General features: G+C 33.9%; 1 pseudogene; it reads right to left on the bottom strand.

The window, feature by feature from the left end:
• Positions 1 to 16,427: 16,427 nt before the first annotated feature.
• LOC115507744 lies at positions 16,428 to 18,576 on the bottom strand (annotated as a pseudogene).
• Positions 18,577 to 18,870: the final 294 nt, after the last annotated feature.

The following is an 18,870-nucleotide window of genomic DNA, read 5'->3' as shown; positions in this document are numbered from 1 at the left end:
ATCCTCAAATCAGTTCTCTAGATGTGCAGTATGGTTTAGTGTTGATCTGGCTGTATTTCATGGATGCAAGACACACAAAACAAACTTCCATGCTGTTCCACCATCTACGCTCCAGATCAATATTTCTTTACTTCTTAAAAAAGCAACACCCATAAGCACATTCATCTTTTTAGTATGACTTGTAAAGAATTTAACTTAATATAACTATCCTATTATATCACATATTTTGAAGTACTCCATATTATTCTGTAACAACAAGAGCAAAGCCTATCTCACATTTAACTTCATTTCTGTGGCATTCAGACAAATGATTTTAAGAGTTAATGTGTACTTCAGCAATTTACATAGTTATGTAAAAGATATATAAAAGCTTCCTGGGGACGCCTGGGTGGCGCAGTCGGTTAAGCGTCCGACTTCAGCCAGGTCACGATCTCGCGGTCCGGGAGTTCGAGCCCCGCGTCAGGCTCTGGGCTGATGGCTCAGAGCCTGGAGCCTGTTTCTGATTCTGTGTCTCCCTCTCTCTCTCTGCCCCTTCCCCGTTCATGCTCTGTCTCTCTCTGTCCCAAAAATAAATAAACGTTGAAAAAAAAATTAAAAAAAAAAAAAAAAGCTTCCTGGACATTGCTGGTATAATCTGTTGAATAAATAATAATTTCTCAAAGGTTATGTGTGTATACATGTAAAATATGATTCATATGAAAGTATGCTAACAAATAAACTGAATGAACTCTTTGTTAAGTGTTTGAAACCTGCCTAATCTGACTTTCTCTATATATCCAAACTTCTCAACTGTGTGAGTCCATAGCGATTAGAATGATGGTATGTACTAAGCCTGTCAGGTATTTTTGTTTCCTTCAATCAGTCCATTCCTTGTAGTATTCATAAGACAACTTGTCTTTTTCTATGTTGTGCCACCTTTAAGCCACTACTGCAAATTTAATAGACATATATAATAGTCAAATAGTCATCCCTTAAGACCAAGTCCAGATCTTAACTCTTTTATGAAGCCAATATCCAATTCTGTGTGTCAGTGTGTGTGTGTATGTGTATGTGTGTGTGTCTTATTTGTTCCACTAAAGCTGTAATTTATGATGTTACTCTTTAATTTCCAGTGTTTTTTATATATTAGTGCTTAATTCTATATTGTATCATACTAATGATGACATGTCTATGTACATTTTATCTTCCCAATTAGAGTGTAGTGAAATTGAAATGAGTCATAGATCTCTTTTGTAACTCACAATGTTCAGCCACATATTGAGTGCTTAATTGATCAATATTAGATGAATTATGTATTTGTTGCCAGTTCCCTATCTCTATTTCAGTCCTCATATATCATTGTCATGTGCATCATTCACAATCAAAATAATGCATTTTGAGTGGAAAATATGCACAACTGTACATGAGACACAGGTGTTTCATTTTGTTTACTGTTTTTTTTTTCTTTTGATCAGAGTCAATCTTTATCTCTGAACTTCCTGATAATGCATTTAAGGAGGGGTGCATCTAAGTTTTCTTAGTCCTGAAAATAATTTGAGAAGCATTTTTTAGTATCTTAACATTGTTATTTTAAGAATATTATTTTTACAATTTTACAAAAAAATATGATCTATGTGACATATGGATAGTACACCAAACCCCTCTGGGACTTGAAATGAATGGTGTGTATTTTATTAGTATCAAGGTAAATCATCTTTTGTATCCGATAGTTGCCCCTGGTAAAGTTTCCAACTTGTGTTGAAATTTCTAGCATTTTCTACCCCACGATGACAAAAGGTATTGAAGGGATTTTTTCTACTGAAATTTTGTTCTCTTTTGAAAATTTTTTAGTACTAGGTTAATTTTTTCATTTTGACAAAAACAATATTAAGGATAGCAAAAAAATATCAACTTATTATTAGAAGTCATCTATATTCATTTCCTACTGGTACTATAAATAAACTACTACAGATTTAGTGCCTTAAAACAATACATACTTAATCTCTTACAGTTATGACAGTCATAAATCTAAAATGAATCTCATGGACACAAAAATCAAGGTGTTAGCATGTCTGCATTTCCTTGCCTTTTCTAGATTCTAGAGGCCACCCACATTCCCTAAATAATGGTCTCAGGCAATTTTATAGTCAGCAGTTTTGGGCTGAGACTTTGTAATACTACCATTTCTTCAGTTCTCCCTCTTCTACTTTTCATTGGGTACACAGGATAATTCAAAATAATTTCCCTATTTTAAGGTCAGCTGAAGAACAAGTTTAACTACATCTGCAAACATAGTCCTCATTTGCCATGCATCCTAATATATCCATACGTTCCAGAGTTAGAATGTGGACATCCTTGGCAAGGAGTTGGTTATTGTAGTGCATTATTTGCATACTACAACATTCTTTGGTAAATCATTAAGCAAAATTAAAATCCATTTATATAAAATAGTCACAAAATAAATAATATGAATTACTGCTTTGGGTCAATGATTCTTTCCCTCACTCAGAAAATACAGTCAATTATTGTTATTGGAAATAACTATGTATAAAGTTGTTACGAACATTTAATTAGTATATATATATATATATACACATATATATGCATATGTATATGTATATATATATCTTAGTATGTATATATATATATATATATATATATAAAGCTTAATGTGTGTGTGTGTGTGTGTGTGTGTGTGTGTATCTTAAATCCTGGTAGATTCCATTTATTTTACAAAAGAAAAAGTGACATTTATACCTGTTAAATGACTTGCTCTGAGGATACCCCATTAACAGGTATGTATCATAGTAAGATTTAAACCTGATTCAACTGGCATGAGCCAGAGCTTCTTGCACTTCACTACACTGCTCTTTACTATTCCCATCTGGTCATTTTTGTCTTAGGTCTGAAAGAAGGCAAAGCAGTGCCTGGGGGATCTCAGTGGGAAACAGAACATGGGCAAAGCTAATTCAAAATTTTCACCACTGTCCACATATCCATGAATGACTGTGAAAATGACACAAGTATTGATTTATGGGGTATAAATAAATTTTAGAGAGTAAGTGCCTTCACAAATAGATAATATACAACTCTGAGGATCAACTCTGTTTATTGAGCAGTGTTCTAAATTCTGGAGAGAGACAGATTCCTTGACCTCATAACACAAGGAGTAAGTTATGCAATAAAAAATGTATTTAGAGGGAAACCTGGGTAGCTTAGTCAGGTAAGCATCTGTCTTCAGCTCAGGTCATGATCTTGCAGTTCAGGAGTATGTCTGTGCTGACAGCTCAGAGCCTGGAGCCTGCTTTGGATTCTGTGTCTCCATCTCTCTCTGCCCCTCCCCTGTTCTCACTCTGTTTCTCTTTCTCTCTCTCAAAAATAAATAAACATTTATAAAAGCGTTTAGATAGATATAGATAGATATCTGTGATAGTTCTTTTTTGTGTGATAGTTCTAACAGGTGTGTGTGTGTGTGTGTGTACAAGATCATGAAAGAGCTACAATCAGACCAAGGTCTCCAGAAATATAAACATTCAAGAATAGATTAAATGACAATGCCAATAAAGCAGCTATGTAATCTTATCTTCCCTGACCTTGAAATTTTTTAGTTTCTCTAGCTATTCCTGGCAAGTAGGCTTAGGGGAGAGAAATGACTAATGGTTAACACAACTCTGAAGAATTAGCATAGTCAGCTGCTCAGCTGAGGGAAAGTTTTAATGTAAAGTATTATTAATAGGGAGAGTGGTACCATGCTATACAGACAGTGTTGCTATTTCTTTTTGTAACTGCCCTCATTCTGCCAAAAATCCTAAGAATCACTCATTAGTAGCTTTAAAAAAAGTTGAAACTGGTACTCCCTGCAAATAAGCAAGTCTCAAGAAAATTTACCGAAATAAGCAACACTTGCAAACACAGATCTAATGTTGAATTTCAAAAACTAGAACAAATGGTGTCTAAAATTCATGTATTATCTGTACAAGTAAAAACTGAAGAGGAGAGTGAAGGATTTAAGCTTTCTGTACTACTGGTATTTAATTACAATAGATAAAATATTTTATAAATATTTTGCAACATGAGCAGATCTTTGCAATGCTTAAACTATTACAAATGTGTCAACTATTTCAGTATCTTCATTTTAAAAGAAAAAGTTCAGCTTTCAGAAAATAAGACAAATTTATTCACAACTGACCATAATTATTGCAAAAAAATTAGAATAAAGGTGAAAGCTTAGCAATACATGTATTTCTGCTCAAGCATCTGATAAGAATAATTTTTTAAGTGTACAGAGCCAAAATAGTTTTAATAATCTGTGAAGTCCACAGGAAAAAAACTAATCTGTTTCCAGGAACAGGCATAGTGCTAACATGAACAAGTAATAGCATTTACAAGATTCATTTTCCCTACTGAGACACTCCAGATATGACAGTTTCAGTATGATAATAAATAAACATTTGACTTTTTCTATTACTATAATGAAAAACTGTGAAACTGTTTAATTAAATTTTTTGAAGGCCAAAGTCCTAACAGAAATAAAGCTATTCCTGAATTTTCCAAGCTGGAAGTATTTAGCTTTAGTTTAAATTCGCTCAAGAAACTAACACAGACATACCCCTATGTTTATTACTTTTTGGAAGTTTGTGTACCATATATAAACTAAAATTGGATTTATGTGAACAGTTCGTTTTTACTTGGCATCTTTTCTTCCCTCCCATTCTCCCTCCCTTCCTCCTTTCTTTTTGTTTTTGAAACATTTAGCATAAGCAGCCAACAGGAATAAGGACTGCTATGGAAACAATGAGAAATATCTTCTTCCAAATGTTAATCTCAGTATTACATAGTTCTACATTGGTAGGACTAGAAGAAAATACATTTCATTTAAGTCAACTGCCTTCATTTTACAGTTAAAAAAAATTAAAGTCCATGAAGTAGAAACTACTTTGCAAACATCACATGATGATTTAAATTGATTTAAATTTGGAATGAATATGTTCTTATTTCTGTTCAGGTGTTTAATCACATTATGCTATCTTCTATTCATGTGCTAGGTAGGCACTGATTGCTTATGATGGTCCAAGAACCATGTGAAGGTTATGGAAAAAATTCATGGATTTTCTATAAAGTTTACTATGATTGTGGGGCTGACCCACCACTTTGTCTTCAAAGGTCCCAGATTATTATTTAAAATTATAGTAATTAGAATTTAATTTAATTTTTAATTTTTTAATGTTTATTTATTTATTTTTGAGAAAAAGAGAGAAAACAAGCAGGGATGGGGTAGAGAGAAAATCCTAAGCAGGCTCTGCAGCACTGACAGTGCAGTCATGTGGGACTTGAACTCACCAACTCTGAGATCATGACCTGAGCCAAAATCAAGAGTCAGATGCTTAACTGACTGAACCACCCAGGTGACACTAGATTTTAATTTTAAAACACATGGAAGAACTGCTGATGAGTTAAGATATGTATGAACTTACCAAAGAAAGTTGTGTGCTAGGGTAATTGTTCTCTGGCCATGATACCATCCATATGTAACTAGCTCTATATTTCAGAAAAGACCCTTGTTGTCATAATACTTACATTAATGAAAATATGAGAGTACTTAATGGCTGTGGATATTTCTGGAAAGCTGTCTGGGATAATATATAAACTCTGTGATGACCAGTACTGTGTTTGTCTTGCTTATATTATTCCCTTGCACTTAGCACAATGCTTGGCCCATAGTAAGAGCTAAAGAGTTTTGTTGTATGAATTGATGTGTATAAAAAGGTATACAGGCAAGAAGAATAAAAGATGACAGGCCTATTTCATTAAATATCAGTGTTTTACAATTCAGAAAGATTTTATGCAATTATTTCTAATATTTCAAGGGAAAAGAACTTTCCTTATCAAATAAGCCCATTCTTCAAGAGTAATTTTTAGCACATACTTCTAATACACTAGATCTCACTTATTATATAGGAGATCATTGGAATGCAGAGAAAGGCTTTTGTGTCCTTTTAGTTCCAGAAAATAAAAACTGAGTATCTAGACATTTTGAGTAAATCCAGCTGGGTAGATGTCAATTTTATTGTATTTATGTATTAATATCAGTACATTGTGTCAACTGGCAGGAAACAAAAAAGCCAAATGCTGATAAAAAAAATAAATGATTCAAAATGTGTTTTACTGAAATAATGTAATATGAATATTTTACATATTTGATGAGGGAACCCTCAGTCCCACAAAGGTTATGGGACTTCAATTATTTTCCCTTTTGGTGTAATTCTGGCTTTATGACACTGATCCTTTCCCTACCCTTATAATATGCCTGTTCCACACTGTGAGCATCAAAGTCTGATCTCAGTAAAATCCAACAAAGGGACCGCTTAATTGATCACAGACCTTACTGGCATCATTCCCCAAGAAACTATAGCCAAGGCTTTTGCTTCTCCTTCCAGGTGATAAATATTGGCTTCTCACCACATTGCACTAGAAATTATTTCTAAGTTTGGCTAAGTTTGGCTGTGACAATAAAATGAATAATTACTATGGTCTCTCATTGGTTTTCTCTCTGAGACAGGCAAAATGTTAGAAAAAAATTGAATGGGAAGCCTGGGTGGCTCAGTCGGTTAAGTGTCCATCTCTTGGTTTCAGCTCAGGTCATGGCATCACAGTTTCATGGGTTTGGGCCCCACATCGGGGTCTGTGCTGGCAATGCATAGCCTGTTTGGGATTCTCTCTATTCCCCTCTCTCTGCCCCTCCCCAACTCACACTGTCTCTGTCTCTCTCAAAATAAACAAACAAACAAACTTAAAAAAAAAGAATTGAAGAAAATAATTCATGACAGGGGTGCTTGGGTGGCTCAGTGAGTTAAGCATCTGACTCTTGATTTCCACTCAGGTAATGAGGTCATGAGTGTGAGACTGAGCCCCACACTGGGCTCTGTACTAACAGTGTGGAGCCTGCTTGGTATTCTCTCTCTCCCTCTCTCTCTGCCTCTCTCTTTCTATCTCTCGTGCTCTCAAAGTAAATAAATAAGCATTTGAAAAATAATTCATGACCTTTTTAGAGACCATAAGCCTGCTGTCATTGGAAAAATGTTTGGGCTAGAGGCTAACAAACTTCCTTACACAGACTTCTTTGTCTTCATGTTTCACTAGCCAGTCACTCTAACAACTCCTATGCCCATTCAGATAAATAGCTGCATCACAAGGATGGTGCCAGCATGATTTCCAACTGAATTTTCACTGACATCTTACCGTTCCTTCCTTTCCATAACAAATAATGGCATAACAACAAGAAGTCACTGACATCTTCCCACAGCCTTTGATAATAATATATATTATCCACTATGTCTTTGTACACTACTGCTTAATATAGTGGAAAGAGAGTCATGACCCAAAGTGGGTATATCTGAAGCATGGATCTGTTTTTACTAAATGCATATCTTAGGGAAATTGACCATACTAAAGTTCCATCTTACCTATTTGTGAAATATGAAAGTGAGAATTGTTCTCATTGAATTTTTGTGAGGATTAAATCAGGTAAAACAATGTGGTTGAAACTTATTCAATTCTTATAAATCTATTTCATAGATCTGGATGTTTTTTTTTTTGAAGAAGCAGAATAACCTCAGAGCAGAGACTTATATTTAAGTCTGAGAAAACTAAAATACATTGAAAAAAATTAAGTTTGCTCAAAGAATTAAAAAAAAAAAAACTTTAAAGTATCCGAGTCACTTTCTGAAGGTCTATCCTGTTGCTTCATTTCAACATAGTTTATTCACACTGTGACAGATACACCTCAGATGTGAATATCATTTGTTCATTTAAGTAGAAATCCCAAATAAGATATTTGCACAGTATAGGCCTAACCAAATGAGTACTTCTCAGAGCCAAATCCAAGAGCTATCTGCAGTCAAAGGTGCTAAGGTTCCTATGTACAATGCAGTTTCCTGAACAATAACTCTGGCTTACCAAATTATTATATCTGGGTGTGGAGCCTTGAAATCTATATGTTATCAAGATTCCTAGGTGATTTTTCTGAACATAAAGATGTAAGGGAATAAAATGGCTAGTTATTATATAATTCCAACTTAAGACTTTATGAGACCTAGCTACAAATTAAAAAAAAAAAAACATATTTGAAGGATCTTTGATCTGGAGTCCAGTATTGCATGAAGAACAAAGTAATCCCTCTTTGTAACTACTACCATGAATTGAAGTATCCCAAAACTTATATTTGTTTCATTACTTATATTGATTTTTACCCATGAGATTTGTATTTTTTGAGTGAAAAGATATAAAGACAGGATTGGGAACAGCTGATAATATGGTTCTGTAGCTGTGACATTACATACACACCCTATTGTTTCATCCCCAGAGTAAATAGAATTCAGAGTAATACAGTGATATTAGGAAATAAAACCAAGAAAGGACGGAATAAAAGTAAATTTTTCTAAATACAGAAAAGAAAATAATGATTTTACCTGGAATTAACACTCTTCAAAATTAATAGATTATTTATTACTTATGAAATTAAATATTGGGTACAAAAATTCTTAAAGATGCATTATATGAAAAGAATATTGACTATTTAGAAATGGAATGGGTAATCTGTTGCATTGTTTCCATCCCTGATTTATGTCTTTATAACTGAAGTTTCCTGCAAAGAGATATGTTTTCCAATAAACTAAATTGAGTGGTCAATAGGCAAATAAATGGAAAAATCTTTTACAAATAACATAAAGATCTACAGTTAGTGGAGAATAAGGACTGAAACACACCAAGAAAGATAATTCTACTATTAAAGATACACTAATAATTTAGAAGTTTTTTTAAACTGTGTACAATAGGAAACATGGATTTTTTTTTCTCTTCAGTTTTAGATATAAATAAGTTCATTTAAATTTCCTGAAAAGACCAAACTTTACCACCACAAGCTTAACATTCTACCTGAAACTAAATTATGTGTTTTAATTTGGCCTCATTTTAACTTTGTTTTATTGGAATATAGAATAATTGTCATCATTTCTGTTATAATCCAATGTCATAGTTTGTTTCAAAAATATATTTCATTACAGAAGTATTACAATCAGTTCCTAACAAGAGAAAGACATTATTATAAAGTAGCACCATGGCAAAAAAAAAAAAAAAAAAAAAGAATCAAAGATGTTTCTTGTTGTGGATCCAACAACCATTCAAATCAAAATTACACTTTTAACATGCCTCCCCCCCAGATAATTCTTATTCAGATTACTATAGATCATGCTTTGAGAAACATCTAATGAAAATAAAGCACATGTAAATGATTCATCTTAAGAAAATAAAATAAACGAACCTAGTTAGCATCAAGTTATATTCTATTATACCATACACAAAACATTTGAGAATAACACCTTAATATTGCTCCATACATGTTTAAAGCTTGATTTTAATTCAAAAATGGGTACAGCCTCCCAGTGCTCTAGTTATCCAACTGTTTTTCTATACAAAACAAACCACTCCTACCTTTCTTGACACACCTTCATTAACTGTTTGATGATTAATGAGGTTATCTACCTCAACTAGACTCCTGTGCCTAAGTCCATCCCTTTCCATCATTTCCAGGTTCCTCTATTATTGCTCTACAGATACTTAGAAAATGAAAAGTAAGTAAGGTGGATGAAACATGGTCGTGCAGCCTCTTTTATTATCACTTCTTTTATCAATGACTTTCCAGTTTCCACTCACTCTATTAGATATGGAATGATAAATGTCTGCCTCATCTTCACTATTGGTTCAAAGTAAAAGAAGCATGTTACTTACTTTTCCTTAAGAACATTGCCACCTTTGCTGATCTTAGTGGGCAGAGACTAGCTTCTACTATATTACCACTTCTGCATGGCCTAAATTTTATTTCTGAGAAATTTCTGACAATTTATCTCATATCAATGGCCATATTTGGAAAGTCACAGCACATTTGAGACCTGAAAATTTATAATAAACTGGAATTTATAAATTTTATTGTCCTTGGCATGTCTGACTGAATATAAAATAATTCTTTATGTCATTCAGACATCTATTAGTCTTCATTAGTCTTCTTAGACAAGGTAAACTTACTTTTTAAACTATCTGTATAAGAAATTGATTTTAAAGGAAGTATGGAGATTTCAACATTTATAATTTTAATGTATATTTATAGGTTCAATGTCTGAACAGATAAATGGTTGCTAAAGTAAGTATAACTTTTGTAATGCTTAGAAAAGAAAAGCAGTTTGATTCATGGCAGAGTCAGCTTTGTAGTAGAAATTTCACTAATTAGCATTAGAAAAACAACTTCTCTTCTGTGGGAGAATGCTGATATAAATAATCACAACTACGGTAATAGAATGAATTGAGTCCAATGTTCTTTTCAAAGAACAATAAATTTACATTATTTTCTACTGATTATACTTTTTCTGAGCAAGTATATACTAAATTACATGTATCCATTATGGAATTGAGTTCACCAGCAGCAATTTTAAGACAATTAAGAAGGATTCCTTTTGGGGTGTTTGGGTGGCTCAGTCAGTTAAGCATCTGATTCTTGATTTCAGCTCAGGTCATTGATCTCAAGGTTCCTGAGGTCAAGTCCCACATAGGGTACTGTGCTCACAGCATGGAGCCTGCTTGGGATTCTTTCTCTCCCGCTGCCCCTCCCCTGCTCTTATGCACACGCATGCACTTTCTCTCTCTCTCTCTCAAAATAAATAAACGTAAAATTTTAAGTATTCTCTTTCTAAGTAAATATTCAGATAGGTGACTCTGAAAAAGCAGAAGTAGAGACCAATAGTTTTTAGAATATCCAAGCTTTGTCTGATAGTAATAATATTAACATAAGATATGTGAATACACTTTCTCATACATAATTGAATTTAATGATAAGAACAAACTCCTGAAGGAGGCAGAATAGGTTATTACTTTAACTCTTTAAACAAGTCCAGAGAGTTTAAGTGAATGGTTCATGGATGTCAAATGATAGACTCAGAACTGGAATCATGGCCTTTGTGAGGCATCAGCACATACTATTTCCAAACAACATGATCCATCATAGGTTGTTCCTTTCTCCTAAATATTTTCTAAGTTAGTCTAAAATATCATCTTATAATCAATACTGTGTAATTCAGCAGCATCTTAGGAAATGTTTTACATTGTCTATCACAGCAAAATTATTTCTTCTTTCTAATATCAAAAAATGTAGAAACTAATGCTCAGAAAGGTTGAATAATTGTCAAAGCTCAAGTGGATCCATGTCTTCTTATTGTGTCTACTACTCTTCTTATAATATTATAGAAATAGAGATCTGAGAAATGTGGATATGTACTTTTTCTGTACATGTACTGTACCTTTTCTGTTTTTTTTTTGTTGTTGTTCTAAGCCCACCAGGGTGACAAAAGAAACATCATGGAGGCTTGTTAGAGTGACTAGATTAGTGATTCTCATCTGTGGCTACACATTAGATGACTGAGGGACTATAATTATCTGTTTTTTATTTTTATTTTTATTTTTATTTTTGAGAGAGATAGAGAGCACAAGAAGGGCAGGGGCAGAGAGAGAACTGAACGGAGGATCTGAAGCAGGCTCCATGCTGACAGCAGAGAGCCCAATGTGGGGCTGAAACTCACAAACCACAAAATAACAACCTGAGCAGAAGTTGGACACTTAACTGACTGAGACACCCAGGTGCCCCTATATCATCATCTTTTAATATACACAGGAAATTCCAATAAAGTTGAGGATCACTGTTTTAAGCACAAAGAGAATGGTATGGAGGCAAGTTCAAAGTATAAACTCTGTCAACTCCTCTACATGTTTTTAATACATAAAATAATTTTCCTAATCACTAGTGAAACAAATTTAGGACCAAAAAATTTGAAGGGCATATTTTATTTTAACAATCACTTTTATAAGGTCCCCATACATGTAGAGCACTGTGAATATTACTGTGAATTACAAAAAAAGGTAATTGGTTTCTACACTCAGAAAGCTAATAGTTAACTGACAATTTGCAATACATTATGTGCTACAATGACATAAGCAAGTATATTTTACTTATTTATTTAAAATTTGTTTTTATTGAAGTATATATGGCCAACAATGTTACATTAGTTTTAGGTGTACAACATAGTGATTCCACAACTGTATACATTATGAGTGCTCACCACAAGTGTAGCTACCATTTGTCACCAAGCAATGCTCCTATAATACCACTGACTATATTCTCTATGCTATACCTCTTATGGCCATGACTTATTTATTCCATAACTAGAAGCTTGCACTTCCCATTCCCCTTCATATATTTTGCCTATCCCCTCACTCTCTTCTCTTCTGGTAACCACCAGTTTATTCTCTGTATTACGGGTCTGTTTTCACATGATTGTTTGTTCATTATTAAAATTGCGGTATAGTTGACACACAATGTTACATTAGTTTGAAGCATACAACATAGTGATTCAACAAGTTTATATATTATGCTATGCTCACAAAAAAGTATAACTACCATCTGTCACTATATAATGCTATTGCGATTCTATTGACCATATTCCCTTGCTGTATCATTTATCCTCATGACTTATTCATTCCATAACTGGAAGCTTGTATCTCCCATTCCCCTTTATCCATTTTGCCCATCTCCCACCTCTCTCCCCTCTGAAAACTATCAGTTTGCTCTCTGTATTTAAGAGTATGTTTCTAATGGTTGTTTTTTTCTTAGCTTCTGCCTATAAGTGAAATCCTATAGTATTTATTTTTCTCTTTCTGTCATTTCACTTAGCATAATACTTTTCAGGCCTATCCATGTTGTTGCAATTGGCAATATCTCATTCTTTTTTATAGTGAGTAATATTCCATCCATCATACACACACACACACACACACACCACAACTTCTTTGTATGTTCATCTACTGATGGAAATGGGTTGTTTCCATATCTTGGCTATTGTAAATAATGCTGCAAGGTTGTGGGACCAAGCCCTCTGTTAGCCTCCATGCTGAGTGTGGAGCCTGCTTAGGATTCTCTCTCTCCCTCTGCCCTTCTTCCCACTCATGCCCTCTTTCTAAAAATAATTTAAAAATTAAAAAAAATATTAAGTATGCTTACATCAATCTTTAATTCAATGTTTGGTATAGTTCTTGAAAATTCATAGTATATCAATATTTTTATTTGAATATATAGTACACTTATAATTTCTCAATTTTAGTATTAAGCGTAACAACAGACATAGAAGCCACAAAAATTGCTTTTGTACTTCAGTACAAAAGTGCTACTGGACTATTTACAATGGATATGTTAATGCTACAGAGCCTTCAATGCAAAGTAGAGTACTGAAGGTTTATTCAGTTTGGAAGTTTGGATAGACTTGTACCTTACATTAAATCCTCAGTCTTTGTTAACCAGTAGTATTACTAGAATTTCATACACAGCATAAAAAATGAAATTTAACATATCAAATATCTTCAACTATTAGGGGTTCACATTATAACTAATCCTCAAGAGTAATTTCCCTTTATAAACATTACTGCACACGTCAATTTAGAGCTAATTAAGTTCCTTAATTATCATGCAATCACAAACTTATAATTACTGTGTAATTTCATTTATATGAAATTGTAGAATGGGCAAAACTAACTTAGAGTGACAAAAAGCATATCAGTAGTTGTATGAGACAGGAATAAGAAAAGACCGACTACAAGGGGCATGAGGGAACTATTTGGCTTGATGGAAAATATTCTATAACTTGATTGTGGTGATGGTTACATGAATGTACACATTTGTCAGAACACACTGCCTATACAAACAGAATCTGTGCATTTTATGGTGTAAATTATAGTGAAATAAAGTTATACTTTTAAAATTTTTAAATTATTTTTAAGTGTACTTAGTTTTGAGAGAGACAAGGACAACAAGAGTGGAGGAGGGGCAGAGAGAGAGGGAGACACAGAATCCCAAGAAAGCTCCATGCTGCTAGCTGCAGAGCCTGACATAGGGCTCAAACTCACAAACTGTGAGATCATGACCTAAGCTGAAACCAAGGATCAGTTGCTTAACAATCTGAGCCACCCAGAACCCCCATAAAGTTAGATTTTTACTATTTATTTATTTATTTATTTTTAAAGTTAGATTTTTAAAAGGACAAAAAATAGTTTGTACATTAATAGTCCCTTTGAAAAGTTTATAACTAAAATGTCCTACACTTACATGGTCATTTAAGACACAGAAACTATCTCACTCCCTATGGAATTCTTTTTATTTTACCTGATGACACATAGAACAGAATAAAGCCATAATTTTTATTTTAAATATTTTTTTTTCAAGATCTTTACATTGAGAGGTAATCAGGGTATGGAGAACATTTATATATATTGTACTACATTGGTCTTTTGATAATGAGGTAAGCACCATTAATGTTATTTATTTATTTTGTGTTTTTGGAGCTTTTAGTTCCAGTGCAATAATAAAATAAAAGCTTGGTATAACTTGAAAGATATCTTGAAATACCTGAAAGATATTAAGATAACACAATTCCCAAGTGTTAAAGTAAAACTTTCTTTAATATCAGTTGGCTAATGCTAAAGGCAGTTGGATTCACTACAGTATTTTTGCTGTTATTATAGGGTATTTTTAGTAATATGTAGAAGACTATGACAGGATTCTGTGCTATTTAGTAGCCATAAAGACCAACTATCAACTACAGTCAGGACAAAAAGAAAACTCATTATAAAGAGTAGACAAGTACCCTTCAATCTGATTCAGAACAGAGGACTCCTAAACCATCTCTATAATTATGAATGCCAGTCCACCCCATAGAAATCCCCTTGTAGATATTCATATTTTCCTTTAATTTGTGCTAATTTCTAAAAGGAAATCATTATTACATAACAGAATATCATGCTTTCTTTGTCACTTCACTGTCCATTTTGTTTGGAAAAGTTACCTACTGAATCCTAGTATGATCTACATCTCAAGCCATAACTGCACAGAATGAAGTATAAGGTCATAAATGTATTATGACAATATAAATGTATATGAATGCAGAATGAATTATGTTATCATTCTAAACATAAAAGAATAAACCCTTTTCATATAAATGGATAATATTCAATTCCTATGCATGTGTTATATCTCTATAAGTAAAAAATCAAAGAACTTCAAGCAGTTTAATTTTTAGAATAGAAAAACAAAATTTAAATATTCAATCTAAATACATAAATATCAATTTAAGTGATTGCTAGCATGGTACTTATGGAAAGCCCAAAATATAACTGATAGAAATATATTCAGCAAAAATAACATGACATTTGCTAACATGTCGAATAACCCATATATGCTTCAACAGAAGATTCAAAGTCTCTCTTCCATTCCAGGGTTTGTTTATAGACAACTTTCCAGAGTCTGGTTTGTTTTAATAATGACTTTCTATGTAAAAATACAATTTTAAATTGAGTGTTAAGCGATACTTCTTAAATTGGTCTTTTTCTAACATAAACATTGTAATGAAAAAGCCCCATACTATGTAAATTGATAAGTATTAAGTGGCAGTATGAACCAAAGTAAAATAAAGAAACCTAGTTCAAATTTTATTCAGGCATATTTATCAGGACATCTTATGCCAACATATCCCTGTAGGTCTATTTGCTCCTCATAGTTACTTCCCTCTAGGAAAAGTTGATGTGATGACTACTTTAAAATTTCTACTTCCCTTTTTCTAGAACAGAAAATTAAAAGCGTTTGAGATACCAGTACTCTTGATACCCACATAGCAAGTATTTCATTTTCATTGAAAGGCAAATTTCCTTTCCCTGAAATACATGTCTATACATTCTGATCATTTCTCTTGAGCAACTGTTTTTGCTAAGGACTTTTTGTTTTGTTTTGTTTTCAGTTTCAAAGTCTAAGTCAAAAATAACATCAAGCTTACTTCTTAATCCCTTGAATTTTTTAAAGAGAAACAATGACTACCTTAAACTTGGAAAAATAAAGAAATTTTTTACTGATGAGGCTTTCAAAGATATAGCAAAAGTGTTCAGATGAAGTATCTCATTGGATTCCCACAAAATATGGTGAATTGGGCATATATTACTCCCATGGACCACTTTCATAGATAAAATGGCTTAAAAATATTACAAAATCAGGGAATGACAAGAATGCTAATCCTGCTCATTCCTTGTCAAATTACACTGTTTTATTTCTGGATCCAAAAAGGATATAAAGAGATAAACCAAATTTACAACTTATAAATGATTTAGGAACTGAAGAAGCATTCATATAAGATTTTGATACACTTCAAATTATCCTCATAGCAATTGAAAGATTAGATATTTTCTTTTTTTTTTCTTTTTTTTTTTTTTTTACTTTGGGACTTTTTAATGTAAACAATCATTCTTGATTAATTTTCAAAATAACGATACAAATGTAGCATTTTTCTTGGAATGGAAAACTTGCTGGGAGGTTACTTCATTCTTTTTCTCTATTTCAAATGTGCATCTCGTAGTGCCAGCTGCTTTTCTCGAAAGGAACGCTTGTTCTTTGACCAGACATTATGGCTATACCGCATCACCATGAAGTTCTTCTGTTTTTTCTTCTCTTTATTTGTGGAACTAGAAAATGGGGTTCATTTTGGTTTTCTTCCTCACAAATTCTTTTTGGTCTGTCTTCCCAGCCATTGCCGTTGCTAGTCTTGTCTCCTTGTCAGACTTTGGTTTTTTATGAAGGCGTTCAATGTCCCGAAGAGAAAGTAACTCACCCCTGGGCGCCTCATCACTATCTATTTCAATGTGTTTCCTCTTTTGGGCCTTCCCTGGTGCAGCGTCAAGTTCTTTCCACATTTGGGCCATGCGGATTTTCTGGAAGTCTTCCTGAGTTAAAATTCACCTAGTGCTAATGGCCATGGCTTTGGCTCTCCTCTCCTCCATGGGCATGCTGTTGAGCTTCTTGGAGATTTCTTGCTGTTCTTCATCAGAAGAGTGGTGCACATCAACCCACTCACCATCGCCATCTGCCTCCTCACTGAGACTGGTGGTCTCCCACTCATCTTCATCGTTTTCAGCATTCTCTTCTGTTTCAACTTCTAGAACTTCTGCTCCTGGAATGTAATCTTTAGCATCTAATTCTCCATATTCTTGCACTCTTGCTTCTATGGAGGCCTCTGTAGGCTTACCCCGGAATTTCTTTTGCAACATCTGAGGATTCAGTGTTCAGAAGAGCTGAATCAAAGTTCTAGCAGACATCATCACATTCTTATCTTTGTGTGTTTTATACTGAGCCAGGTCTTGGAGAAGTTCTTCAGTCATGGCTAGAGGACATCGAGCTGTTATCTTTTATAGCATTGATTCCTACTGTCATGACCTCCCCAGAGTTCTTGTCGGTGACAAAATTGTTGGCCACAGTCATGAGCAATGACTGAATGATCTCTGGGGGTACTAAGTGATGAGATGCTTGGGCAGCAAACAGAAGAATCTTTGTTACCTCTCTTTGGTGGGGCTGCAGAAATCTTTGCACAAAGGGATAGAAGTTGAAGAGAAAAAGCTCGTGAATTCCCACCAATCTAGAGATGAGGTTCATGAGCATCATTTTCACCTCAAACCTCTCCTTAGAGCTCTCTAGCTGCGTTAGTAGTTTTTCCGCAAAATCTTGGGGATCATGAATCAAATGAATAGCTGAAAAGTTAAACATCTCTGGTTTTTTCTTCTTTTTTTGTTTCTTGATAACTTTCATAACCTTTTCCAACCTTTTCTTGTTTTTTGGAACTTTTTTCCCTGTGGCATATTGCACTAGCAGGTCTCTTGCTGTTGGTCCTTCATCCTCAGACTCTGAGTCGCTGTCCTGTTTCTCTTCTTCATCTTTCCCAAGGAAAAATGTCAAAGCAGCAACTAATATCTTAGTGACCTTAGAGAAACACGCGGTTATCATATTGACAGTTTTGGCATCATTCCAGATGTTTCTTCTGTAGAGTTCAATCATCACATCCAAAGATATCTTGGCTGCAGTTGCATTGCTATCTCTTAACATGGTATACATTAAATTCTGCAACACTATGTTCACTTTATTGTTCTTGTGTTCTGTATTTATATTCTTGACATCAGTGACAATATGTGTGTATAAAGTCTTTCACAGAAGCTTATCATGGCAACGCAGAAGTTCAAAGAAGAGTTCTAGCAAACTTGATGGATTGATGAGATTCTTGTTTCTCAGCAAGATCAAAGCTTTGCAAAATGTCATTCGAAGATCTGGATCCAAGACAGTGTGATTGTAGGAAAGAAGATCTTTCAGCTCTTGAGGAAATTTACTTAAATGTTCTGGATAGCAGTGACCAATCTGTGCCATAAACATCACCAGCTCTGCCAGTTCTTTGCTGGGTTTATTTGGTTGTAATTTGAAAATCTCTACATTGGATTTATAGTGATTATACTGCTGTAGAAACTCCTTGATGTAGGCCGGCGGATCCTGCTTGATCAGATTCTGTAACTGCGGCAAGTTGCTGGGCAGCTTGTTATTGTTTCTGTTAGACATGCTGGCTACTGACTGGATCCGCCAGGAGCAGTGTTAAGAAACCTCACACCACCTGCCACCACCAACCGAATCAGCTACAGGTGGGAATCCTGCTTCTGAGTACTACCGGAAATCTAGATATTTTCAATTAAATGGTTGTCTGTGAAAGAATCTAGGAGCACATGGGCCTAGGTTCTACTATGAGTTCTGTGACCTTAGAGAAGTTTATTATTTCATTTCTTCATTTGAAAAATGGGTATAACAGTACCAACCTCAATTAACTATTCTGAAAATTAAATGACAAAGTAAGCGCAGATGAAAACACTTAGGATTATTCTTAAAAGATATTGGAGTCTCAATTCAATATTAGTTCTTCCTTCTGCCACTTCCATGAAAAATAAAAG

This window comes from Lynx canadensis, chromosome X, assembly GCF_007474595.2.
Source record: "Lynx canadensis isolate LIC74 chromosome X, mLynCan4.pri.v2, whole genome shotgun sequence".
In the NCBI taxonomy this organism is placed as follows: Eukaryota; Metazoa; Chordata; class Mammalia; order Carnivora; family Felidae; genus Lynx; species Lynx canadensis.
The sequence above is the reverse complement of the archived record's forward strand: the minus strand, read 5'-3'. Positions and strand labels throughout refer to the sequence as shown.